This window comes from Phaenicophaeus curvirostris, chromosome 1 (assembly GCF_032191515.1).
Source record: "Phaenicophaeus curvirostris isolate KB17595 chromosome 1, BPBGC_Pcur_1.0, whole genome shotgun sequence".
NCBI lineage: Eukaryota > Metazoa > Chordata > Aves > Cuculiformes > Cuculidae > Phaenicophaeus > Phaenicophaeus curvirostris.
In genome coordinates this window covers 40,412,820-40,424,775 of record NC_091392.1, presented here as the reverse complement: position 1 = coordinate 40,424,775, position 11,956 = coordinate 40,412,820, and the positions used below count along the sequence as shown (strand labels likewise).

At 46.2% G+C, this 11,956-nt stretch overlaps 1 protein-coding gene across 1 annotated transcript in view; it reads left to right on the top strand.

The window, feature by feature from the left end:
- The first annotated feature begins 1,450 nt into the window (after positions 1-1,450).
- Positions 1,451-11,956, top strand: part of LOC138719183 (histone H2A type 2-C) — a 90,058-nt gene continuing 79,552 nt past the window's right edge. The window contains exon 1 of the mRNA XM_069854230.1: positions 1,451-1,460. The gene's annotated coding sequence lies outside the window, so the exon portion shown is untranslated. The remainder of the gene's footprint in view (positions 1,461-11,956) is intronic.

Below are 11,956 nucleotides of genomic sequence, written 5' to 3'. Positions count from 1 at the left end.
CCTGCATCTCAATCTGTAAGTTGACTTACAAGTGCCATGGCCTTTCTCCCCACCAGGAACACATGAGCTGATGCAGCTTGACATGGTAAGTTGTGATCTTTCCACTGACCTCACTTGCTTTGTGGGATCAAGAAGCAGCAGAGATGCTCTGGAGCCATGAGGCCACTGAGAAGTAGCCAGTGTGGGAAAGCAGTTCCTTCACCATGTACTGCAGCACCCTGACCTGCATAAGGACTCAGGTGTAAGTGTGGTGTTGGGTCTGCAGTGTGGCACTGGCAGCGTGACCTGACACTGGGGCTCGCTGTGGTGGGCAGCAGAGCTCACACCTGTGCTATGTGGGCAGCTGTACCACTCAGCTTGTGCCTGCTCCTGGAAGCTGAGTGGGTTTGGGTCTAAGTGAGGTGTGTTGGGGAAGTGTCTTCTTCAGCACATGCTTCTGTATGCCAAGAGAAAACAGAGAAGCATTGCCATGGCAACTACTCTCCCTTGAGTATTTTTCCAGAGCTTTCCAAACTCATCCGATTTTTTTTTATATCCCTAGTGCTTAATTTAAGCCCCTTCCTAATTGGAGTCTGAAGAAGTAATTGAAGCATCTTCTGCCATTAGACAAAAAGTTCAGTCACCTTCCCACACAACTGATGAAATACAAGATCAACAGAACCAAATGTTGCTGTGAGTAAGAGAGGAGAAGATCTGAAATTTGAAATGCATCGTATTCAGAAAAATGAAACAAATTAATCCTTTGACTCAAATCAAAGCATTGAAATAAAGGGTAGTGTACAGTGTAACAATTTTGGACACGTTTGCCTTCTGGCAGATCTTTCTAGCAGTTTAATCACTGATTGCAGAGTTTCTCAATCTTTTTTATGACTCAGCTTTGCAAAGGAACATCTTTCCAAATCAACATGTGCTGGCTCATTGAAATCTCTTTCATGAACTGTAATAGTATTTAGCTAGGGTTCCTCAAAGGGTATGGTTGCTGCACTGGCAATTATTTGAGGTAATTAAGTTCATGTAAAACTATTCATCTCATTCTCCAATGCCTTGCTTCCACCTGCACATTGGCACCCGTGTGTTGGAAACTCAAGCTGGAGAGGGAGAAAAAAATCCTGTGGAGGTGTAGGAGGGAGACGGTTGATGCCATGGTTGTGCTGTCTCAGGAGAGGGTGGTGTGAACATGAGTCAGTTGGACGTAGCAAGTTGGGAGCCTCATAACTTGTATGTTGGCCCTTTGTCTTGGCAGATATTGGTGGGGAAGGGGAGACAGACAAATCCCTTCCAAAATGGCTTTATTCTCTGAAGGCTGTAACACAGTTAAACATAGAAGAGGAACCAGAGATGCCTCCCAGCTTCTCCAGCCCTGCCTTGAACCTGACCCTTGTCTCCTCCCTACAGCAGGGCCCAGGGAGCAAAGACCTAGCTGCAAATCCCCAGCATGACTCTGCTCCTGCTGTGTTGCTGTCTGCTTTGTGCAAGACTTTGATATACGCCTTTACAGACAGCAATGCTCTTCCCCTGAGGACATCTCAGCTCTACCTCCCAGGAGGGGCTAAATCCTGAGCTATGAGAACAGCTGAGACTACTCTGAGCTCCCCTCCCTGCCCCAGTTTGGGAAGACAGAAACACTGATTTTGTGGGTTACTATGCCTTGGGAATCTGGCCTAAAACACACTCCAGTTAGGAACCTGCCTAGATTCAAACCAATGAAAGCAATCCTGCAGGTTTTAGAGTGCTTGCTTGATCCAAATGGGGAAATGAGGTTTGGAGCAAATATAGCTAGAAAAAATGAGTACCATTTCAGGCACATCGGGTGCCCAAGGGTGATTTTGTTCCTCCCAGGTGTATTTGTTAATCTGATTGTGCAGTGACCCCTACCTTCAAACCTTGCCTCCCCCATCTGCTCTGACATAGCAGTAGCAGTTTTCACCTTCTGGGTAGGCAGTACTTTGTTCCTCCATCACTCCTCAGATGCACCCTCCAGGCATGGACTGTATCAGCTTTTTAATGGTTGCACAGGAGATTTCTGTGGATCCAGGAATGAAGCCCAGATCTTTAACCGGAAGAGTCATTTAACTGGATACAGCTCTTCACAGAGCTGGTTTGTTAACCGGACGCAGAAGCTGGTTTGTTTTATGTTGTGTTGGTGCTATTTCTGAACAAGAGAGAAAACCACAATTTTTTTTCCATAGTGTATGATTTAGGTTTTGGCTTTTAAGATTTTGTTTATTTTGAATGGAAGCCCTGAATACACAGAATGTAACAAAAATTGCATAGATGACATCAGGGATTTTTGTTTTACATTTTAAGTTACTCCCGCTCCTGATGCTAAGGCAGTAGCATTTGAAAAGGCCGTAGATGTTTTCCCTTCGCCTGGAAAGAAAGATGGGGAACTAACAATCCTGAAGATACACTGAAGGCAGCTGCTTTCAGATAACTAGACTAAAAGCACTAAGATAGGACCAGGCACACCACTGAGATGAGGAGACTGTCTGGGGACCTGCCACCTAGCCAGGGAGTTTCCTGGTGACTGCAACTCCCTGCCCTGGGAAACACAGCAAGGGGATGAATGGAAGCTCCCCAGACAGTCCTGATGCAAAGATAAACACAATTGTTTTCCAAAAATGTTAGACCCTATAGTCCATTTATCATAAAAAGCCATTGCACAGCCCACTGTTATGACAAACTCTTCTGGAACGAATCCAGTTCCAGAACTACGACAAGCTAAAAATGATGTCTATTCCCATGGCTATAGACAGAGAGCTGCTACTCAGCAACAAATGTACCACCAAGTGCCATAAAAATAGCCCCTTTGGAATTATTCAGTGTTTGGGAGTTGTCGTTTCATAGGGGTAAAAATGGTTCCAATTTGTCACAAAATATGCATAATAAATATTCACAGCTTTATAAATAGCATTTATAAAATTATGTGTGTAATTTTATCTTAAATTTATGCTGAGCAAACAGACAAAACAATCCACAAGAACCTAGCAGATAAGTTTTGTTCTGAGGAAAAATTGTGGTTGCTGGTAACATCTTAGATAACTGTAAGACTTTTGCCTTAGAAATGCAGATGTCAAAAGAGACATTCCTCCCTTCTCCTTGCTTTTCTTTCTTTCTTTAAGACAGCTTTAGGGAAAAAAAGTTGAAATTACTGCTATCATGGCAGATATGATGACTCTAACCCAAAGAAGCAGCCCTGGCCAGAGTTGTCATCCCACACAAATTAATTCCACAGCTTTAGCTGTTCTACAGCAAAGAGTTTTCCAAACCCAGAGTTGTATATCACTTGTGGTCCCATTTCTTGCAAGTGGAATCACAAACTTACAGAAATTCAGTTGGTGAAGTGGGGCTCCAGGCTAGAACTGGTGTAAATACCTGGGATGTAACTTGAATTGGTTCTTAAAGGGGCATTTAGGGACCATGCTTTTTGGCTTCTTCTCTTGTTATTCTGCTTCATTTCATTTCACTTGCCCTTGTAGCACTGATGCAGGGACAAAGCATTTGTACCAATTGGTAAGGAATTTGAGGAGGTGGTGGTGCCTCCTGGGCATCTTTCCTTTCTCACTTATTGGCTTTGCTGAACAGGAGCAGGTACGAATATGATGGCTTTACTGCTGCCCTGCTCCCGAATTTCCCGTCTACCCTCTCTCCTCTGGAGCCTGTCTGCAGCCTGAAGGTCCTTCTTATCTGTAAATGGGCTCAGTCACATCTCTTAGTGGCCAAAGACCTAGGAGCTAGGGGTAGGGAAGTTAGTATCCATGGAAAAAAAACATTGCAACATCAGAGCAATAATGCAGCAGAGTTCAATGTGAGTCCTTATAATGATAACAATGACTTTGAGAACAGAACGGGTTTTATACACTCACTCTCGCATACCTGTACTCATAAGCAGCTGGATGCCAGCATCCAAGGGGTAGTTTACTCTGGATCGGATTGCCACATCCATCACTGAGAGTCCTGGTTGGGGACAACACTCCAGAGGGGTCACCTGTGTCCCACCAGGAAGTACAAATTGGAGAACTTGAATGTATGTGCTGGAGGATGCCACCCCCATACAGTATCATGCCTCAGAGCTACAATTGTGGAGTCTCAGGATATAGTGCATGAGCAGATATGGTTGTCCTGTTCTGACCAGAGTGGATGAGGCAGTTAAAAAATGGGATTTCATAAGTAAGAGAGGAGAATAAAATGGCCTTCCCAGAACAGTGCAACAGCACAAGACAGCAACTTCACCTTATTTCTGAGCTTATTTAAATTGTAATGCTTTTCCTTAGATATCAGCATTAAATATATATATACAAATGAAATAGGACATTTTTCTTTGAAAAAACCCCCACCCTTAGAATAGTACATTTGATTTTTTTTTCCCTGTTCTTCATCTGATTTCACAGAAGACAATAAATATTTTCTGAGGAAAATTATATCCCTCTTACCATTTTACTGAAATTATCAAACAATTTCCAGGACAACTTTGCAGTAGCGTGAGGGTTTGCATTTCCACTTCTTGAGAGGTCAAGGAGGTCTTGGTCTGAGAAACCAAGGGACAGACAAAAATGTCAGAACTGTGCTTTGATGTTTTCCCACCTCTTGCTAAAGCACGAAATATTGCCTGTTAATGTGATAAAAAAAGGAGTGAGGCTAGCAGGGGATTTATGCCCTCCTGGAGACATAGTGTGCTAGCTCTCCTCCAAGTTCTCTCATGCTATTTCCATGGCAACTCCATATAATGATAACTCCCACTGATTTTCTTCTTTTATCTGTTATTTTGGTCCCAGATAGTGATGGAGCTGAGGCATACATTTCTTTCACACCATTTGATACCCATCGACAGCCAAAAGTAAATAATGTCCTCATTCTTCAGACCCTTAGGAAGTGCGGTTAGTTCACAGCACTTTCAGGAATTCACTTGCAGAGCTGGACAGAGCTGAGATGGGAAAATCAGTGCTACAGGTGCTCAGAGGAAGCTGCAAAGGATGAATGCTAACTGTCAGCATAAGGTGACAGGATTTTATTCCACTCATGCTTTTCTCCTGCCCTTGGCCAGGGTACCAACTGGAGCTTAAGTAGGAGGCCGTGGTGCAATGGGAGGATGAATAATTTGGGTGCAGGCGACTGCATCTCACCAGCAAGTTCACAGATACTGGAGGTTGCTCTGCCTGACTGTAAGATATTCCCATCCACTCTGCTGTCTGTTCACAACTGCACAGCTGATCCAGCTCATAAGACAAGGGAGAGGAGCTTCTTCCAGGCAGAGCTGCAGCCACCGAAACCCTTGAGCAAGTGCCTCTAGTCCTTGACTTCCTCCCTGTTATGAAATCTCGGCAGCAAGTTGCTGTTAGCTCATTTTACATAACAGAAGTGGCAAGCACGTAGCTTGTTCTAGAAAACCAGCGCTTTCTTCATCTAGCTAGTAGGGCAGGACAGGACAAATTGTCAAGGCTGAGAAGGACAATCCACAGGAAGCCTCAAGTCCAGCTGCCAGCATGGGCTGCATTTCAGTCAATGCCAGGCATGACTGAATGGGGAGGCCTGTCTCAAAAATCCACTTACTTCATATTGTGAGAGCATCCAGATATTTTGCCTCTACTCATTTCCTCCTATACAGATTCCCATTTAAGGAAAAGATTAGTGTCATCTGAAAGGGCATCCTCCTTCAGGAAAGGACCTTAAATACCACTGACTTACACATGATAGTAGTGCCCCTTCTGAGTAAAGCTGCAGATCAGAGGAGCTGCCCTACTCTGTTGAAGTCTCTGTGTCCTGTAAGCCAGCTCCTTGTGAAAGCTTTGCTGGGTCTCAGACTGTTCTAACAGGTGGAGGGAGCAATTACACAAGAAGTTATTCAGTTATCTGCAGGCACACAGATTTGCAAGGATGAGGGCATGTCAAGGATCAATGCCTCTCTGCTGTGACAGTGGTCAGAGCAACTGTATGGAAGGGTGGGGAAGATGGAGCTGCAACCACAGGGACCATGTCCCATGGCTGAAGTCACATGGGATTTGTGTTACCCACTGTCCTGGAGAGGTGAGCTGAGAAAAGGCACACAGTCTCCCTGTCTGGCTCCTCACCACCCCACAGGGTCTCTCTTCCTTCTGCCCTTACAAAGAGATTGGGACGGCTTGAGGTCTGATATCTTTCACTGCTTACCTTCACCTCATCAACACCCAACAACAAGATTTAATCCTAAGGAAAGTCGAAAAGGAGCCAGAAACTCCATGCTGTGGTTAACCCCTCCTCCCTGGTTAGACAATGTACTTGGTGGTTGGGACTGGTGTCCATCACTGCTTGGATAATGATGAGCCACCAGCTCAGCTGGAGGCCCAGCCTGTGCGTGCATGTGATGAAGTCTATTTGCAGAAGCCAATGGGGTTCAGCGTCTGGCTCCCCTGCAGTCACCTCTGAGTCAAGCCAATGGACTGCAGGGACATGGAATCATCCAGACATCACCTCCATTAAGGGAAGAGAAAGTACGCCTCAGCAGCACAAAGCTTTGCCTGCAAGCAGCCCATGTTTGGATCTCTCTTCTGAGTGACGCAGAGCAACACACCTGGCAGTGAGGATGAGCAGCCACCTAGTCACAGTGGAAATCTGCTCTTGATCTTGTGCCCTGAATGTAGAGGACAGCATTTCCCCATCATGCTGCATCACGGAAGGGTAAGCATGCAAAATGTCCTAGCAATTCAATAGAAGCATCAAAACCACAACAGGAACATTACTAAATGCCAGATCTGAGATCACCAATACAAATTCAAGCCCAGCACCTTGTCTGCATGTATTATGATAATGCCATCAGTCAGGAACAATTCCCCATCCCTGATGGTAGAACTGGGGTTGAGGCAGTGGAGTTAAACATAGCAACAAATCTCTGCTAAGAGGGAGGCTATAAAGATACCTTTCTAAGCTGCTTGTATAAAATGTATCCACAATTCATGGGGTTTTTTTGTTCCTTAGGATGTTGCTAAGACACATACATCTATAAAAATGATTCTTCCCAGCCTTAGACATACAGAGGGCTCTATAGTGAGAACTAAAGCCAAAGAAATTTTTGTCATTGATTTTACAGCAAGAATTTAACTTTTTTTGTCCTAGATTCTCACTTCAAATGTATCATCATGCTTTTGTTAATTTCATTGTGAGCATTCTATGCACAGTCGGAAGCAGAGCATGCTCCAAAAGCTGATTACATTTGAAGAGTGCACTATGAAATAGAAATCAGGCGAGACACTATCAAGGTTTTCATCTCTTTGAGATCCAATAAAGGAGCATACAGCTTCTTTCAGCATTTCCCCATTCATTCAGCATAGACAAAAGTTGCTTCTACTTTTAGCGATTCCCACCAGACAATAAGGATAAATGATATTAAAAAAAAAAGACTAGATGCAAAATGAAACTTGTAGAGTGATGACCTTCCTATCCTCCCACCGTTCTTGTCTCCAGGATTTGGAAAGCATCCCTTGTAGCTAAAGGCAGGGTTGGACACCTTGGTAAATCTTTAGGATTCCTCTTGCCAGATGAAAAAAAATGTGTTGGTCACCAAGCCATGAAGCACTGACCTGCTGTGAACTTACTCGAGTGGTTTGAATAGGTTAAAAATGGTTCATGATCTATCGTCATGCCATCTGGGTAACTCAGCGGAAACGGGACCGTGTTTCCACTGTGGATGCAAATCCCGCAGTGCCCCCGCCTGGTTACTGAAGATCATGGAACTAGGGACCGATGTCATGGGAAAAATGTAGCGGTTCAGTTTCAGGTCATCACCCAGGACAAGTTTTAGCTTGTATTTCAGGGAACACGCTAACGCAGAGGAAGTGGCAGAGCCAGTCTCTTCCTAAGAGAGGAGCCAGGCAGCAGGGAGGGTGGCACTAGCTTTGCCGTACTGCAAGAATTACCAGGTAATTTGAAGCAGTGTTTGCAACTGCCTTCCAACAGCCTAGCAGCAGCCTGTGCCATGGAGAACTGAGCACGCTGGACTCCTGTCTTATAACCCAATAGCTTGCCACGCTGCCAGAAACTCACAAATAGTTCTGCCATCTGATGCTTTTATCTTGTCTATAAATCCCTCCACAGAGCCAGGTAGATGAGTTGATACATTTTTCTATTTCTTCACCTTCAAATCAGCACACAGACCCCTGCATCAGTGACTACATCTGCTTGTGAGGTGACTTGCACTTAAGAGCTGGGCATTTAATCCTGACCCATTTGTGTCTCGTCTCACACAAATAGGTGCTAAGGGGCATGGTTTAGTGTTTGATAGGAATGGTTGGACTCGATGAACCGGTGGGTCTCTTCCAACCTGGTTATTCTATGATTCTATGATTCTAAATCATCTGCCATTTTAAATCCAAAAGTCTGGATGTAACAGGGGAAACCACAACGCAGCCTTATACACCCAGTGATGATGGTGATGATTGTTAAGGAAAAAAAAGGGACATAGGCAGGTCATGTTATCTACTTGCCACTTCTCTGAGTAATAAAATTGTCTTGCACACATTGCTACCAGATGTCACCAGCTCTACCACTGGAGACCTCCTGTCCTGCTGACCAGCACAGCCCCATCTAGCTAGTCCAGGAGCTCAGTGGCTTCTGTTTGGGATGCTGGACAGGACAGGGAGCAGAGCTGCTGAACCAGGCTGCCAGAGTTGTGCCTGCCTGCCCATTTCTGCCAGTGACAATCCATGTCCCATGGCCTTTTAAAGCACGAGGAGCCTGTGGACCAAGGCCTGGGAACAGACTAAGCCCCCTTGCCCATAAACACCTCAACAGAGCTGGGCAGGAGGCTTTCCAGGCACTCCTTTCTTTCCAGCAGATGAAGTGCAGCCAGTCAGGAAGGGGTTAGCTGAAATCAAACCAAACCCTGCCTAAAATAAAATTACTTCAGAGGCAAGCTTTTTGTATTGCTGGTATAAAACAAGCCAAACATCACAGTGGAAAAGCTTCATTTTTAGCTGGAAAGTTTTAGGTTTTTTTTTATTTTATTGGAACATGCTGAGTCAAACAAATCGCTCCATGGGAGCAAAATCAGAAATTTTACCAAAGTTCACTGAAAGAACTGCATTTTTAATGGCTTTAATATCAAAGTTTTAACGAGATGAAGGGTTTGCTTTGTTGGGGAGTTTTGTTTGTTTGTTTTGTTTCGTTTTTAATTACAAGAAGGAGTCCAGCGTGTTTTGCTTTGACCCTAGGGACGTGGAGAAGCCTCATGCTGCGGTAGGAGCCCCCCACCCCTCCCGCATCTCCAGCCGCAGCCCGGGCTGCACGAACGGCTCCGCGGGCAAGGGCGCCGCCCGGCGGCCGCTGGTGGAACGCCAGGAGAAGCCGCCACCCCGGAGGGTTTAAACCTAACGGGCAGCGCTGCCCTTTTTTTTTAAACCCCTCCCATCGAATTTCTTGGCGTTGCCTCCGTTTCCTTGGCATCTTGGCTTGTCTCTGAAACGGCGTGACCAGCAGGTCCAGGGAGGTTATTCTCCCTCTGTACTCGGCACTGGTGAGACCGCTCCTCGAATCCTGGGGTCAGTTCTGGGCCCCTCACCACAAGAAGGATGTTGAGGCTCTGGAGCGAGTCCAGAGAAGAGCAACCAAGCTGGTGAGGGGTCCAGAGAACAGGTCTTATGAGGAGCGGCTGATGGAACTGGGGTTGTTTAGCCTGGAGAAGAGGAGGCTGAGGTTTGACCTCATTGCTCTCTACAACTACCTGAAAGGAGGTTGTGGAGAAGAGGATGCTGGCCTCTTCTCCCAAGTGCCAGGGGACAGGACAAGAGGAAATCGCCTCAAGTTCCACCAGGGCAGATTTAGGCTGGACATAAAGAAAAAAATTTCACAGAAAGGGTCATTGGGCACTGGCAGAGGCTGCCCAGGGAGGTGGTTGATTCACCTTCCCTGGAGGTGTTTAAGGTACGGGTGGATGAGGTGCTGAGGGGCATGGTTTAGTGACTGAAAGAATGGTTGGACTCGATGATCCTGTGGGTCTTTTCCAGCCTGGTGATTCTATGGTTCTATGATTCCTCTGCAGAACCAGAAACCAAAAAGCAGCCTCCTCCCTGTTTTTGAGGGGGTTGCTTTCACTCCTGTTGGAATTAGCTCAGTGGGACCTGGCCCACTGATCTGGAGAGCACCATGGGCACCAGGTGGGTGCTGAAAACATCCTGGATCCTGCGTGCCTTATTGCTGCCTTGGAACCAGTCTGACGTGACTGGGTTAGAGGCTGACGGTCACAGCCAAGTCCTTCCAGACAAACACGCAGGGAGAGAATGTGGCTCGGCAGTGCTAAAACCAGAGTGCCAGCAAGAGCAGCTTTTCTCTTTACTCTTATTATAGAGTGGTCCTGGAATGACTAAGTGACACTGAGCAGCACTGAGGTGCCTAATTTCTGAGATTCAAACATATGTTTGTTCAGTCTGGTAAAACCAGTGAAAAGTTATTTTGTAGGAAAAATGTGCTTTCTTACCGCACTGAGCAAGGAGCAGCACCAGAGCCAAGGATGATCCCCAAGTAATTTTCTCTCCATGACTACAGATCTTATCCTACTTCTTCACACTCCTATTTCAGTGTTTGAGCCTCACTGCTGACTGTTTTGGTGGGGAGAAAGCAGACAGCACTGTATGTTGGAGACATTCTATTTCAGCTCTTGACTAATTCATTAGAGAACAAGATGCTCATTTTATAAGCCAAAGCCTTTCCGTTCTTCTCAAATGCACCTGTTACTTGTTCAATGGGAGAAACTCTTCAGCCAGGTGGAGCCCTGGCTGACTCTGGAGATAGATCTAGATAAGATCAGCCTGATCAGCTGACATGCCTGACACTTCAGAAAGCCTTTTGCAGAAAATGGCTAGTTACGAGTATCTAGCACATTACTTCACTTGTTACCATAGCAAAGGCAAAGCAAACACCAGTTTCCCTAGAAACTGCTGGCAGCAGGGCATGTTGACTTTGAGAGAGGGTGAGGATCCCGCATAGGACAGCCCTGGGAGCAGAAGGGTGAGTGAGCTCTAGGCAGGGGGAGGAGGCAGGACAAGTCCCAGGTACACAGGGACCAGCGTGGCTGGAGTGGGGCAGGAACCCCCAGGAGAGACTCTCATGGACACTGTCTTGCATTTCTCAGTGCAATAACATAGAGTGCTTTGGAGCAGAGGTAGCCGAGTCCCCATGCCTGGGTGGCCAAGTAAGGGCACAGATTCATAGAGTGCAGCTGGTCACCAACAGCTCACCAACTCTGGCCTGGGTAGATAGATGCAGAACAGCTAGTACCCGAGGGCTGGGCTTGCTGCCACTGAGGCACACCTCCACATTGCATTCAGAGAACCCAGAAAGCAGGCAAATGCTGGCAGGAGGCCTTGGACTTCCTTCCTGAGCTGCCTGCTGAGAGAAGCTGCTGCAGCCCTCGGCTCAAGAGTGGCCTTGGGTGCTGTTTCTGGCTCCTGCCAAAAACCATCTGCCTTAGAGCTGTAACCTCAGAACTGTTCAGTTTCTTCAATTAATAACCAGAAGTGCCTCCAGGGCAAAGGGAGTAACTGATGCTGTGGAAAAGGAACCTGAAGAAGGCATTGCCCAATGGTGCACAGTCATGGCAATGTACGCCAATCATGTACCAGGCTCCATGAGTAAGGGTGAGGTCAGCAAGGGGAGGGAAGTGGTTATATCCCTTCATTTAATGTTTGTGAGGCCATATCTGGAGTACTGTGTCCACTCTGGGTCTCATTACCATGGAGTGTGATCAAGAGGAACAAATCCAGCAGGGAGGACACTGAGACAGTTGGGGGCTGCTTGGGGCATGTCACCAGGAGAGACAAATGGACCTGCTTCGCCATGAGAAGAAAGGCTACAGGGAATCCAGTTGACCTTGTATTTAAGTAAGTGGATGTTGCAGAAAATATGGGACCAAACTTTTCTTAGAAATACACAGTGAAAGGACAAGGGGTGATAGATAAGTTGAAACAAAGGAAGTTCTTGTGTTCTTCTA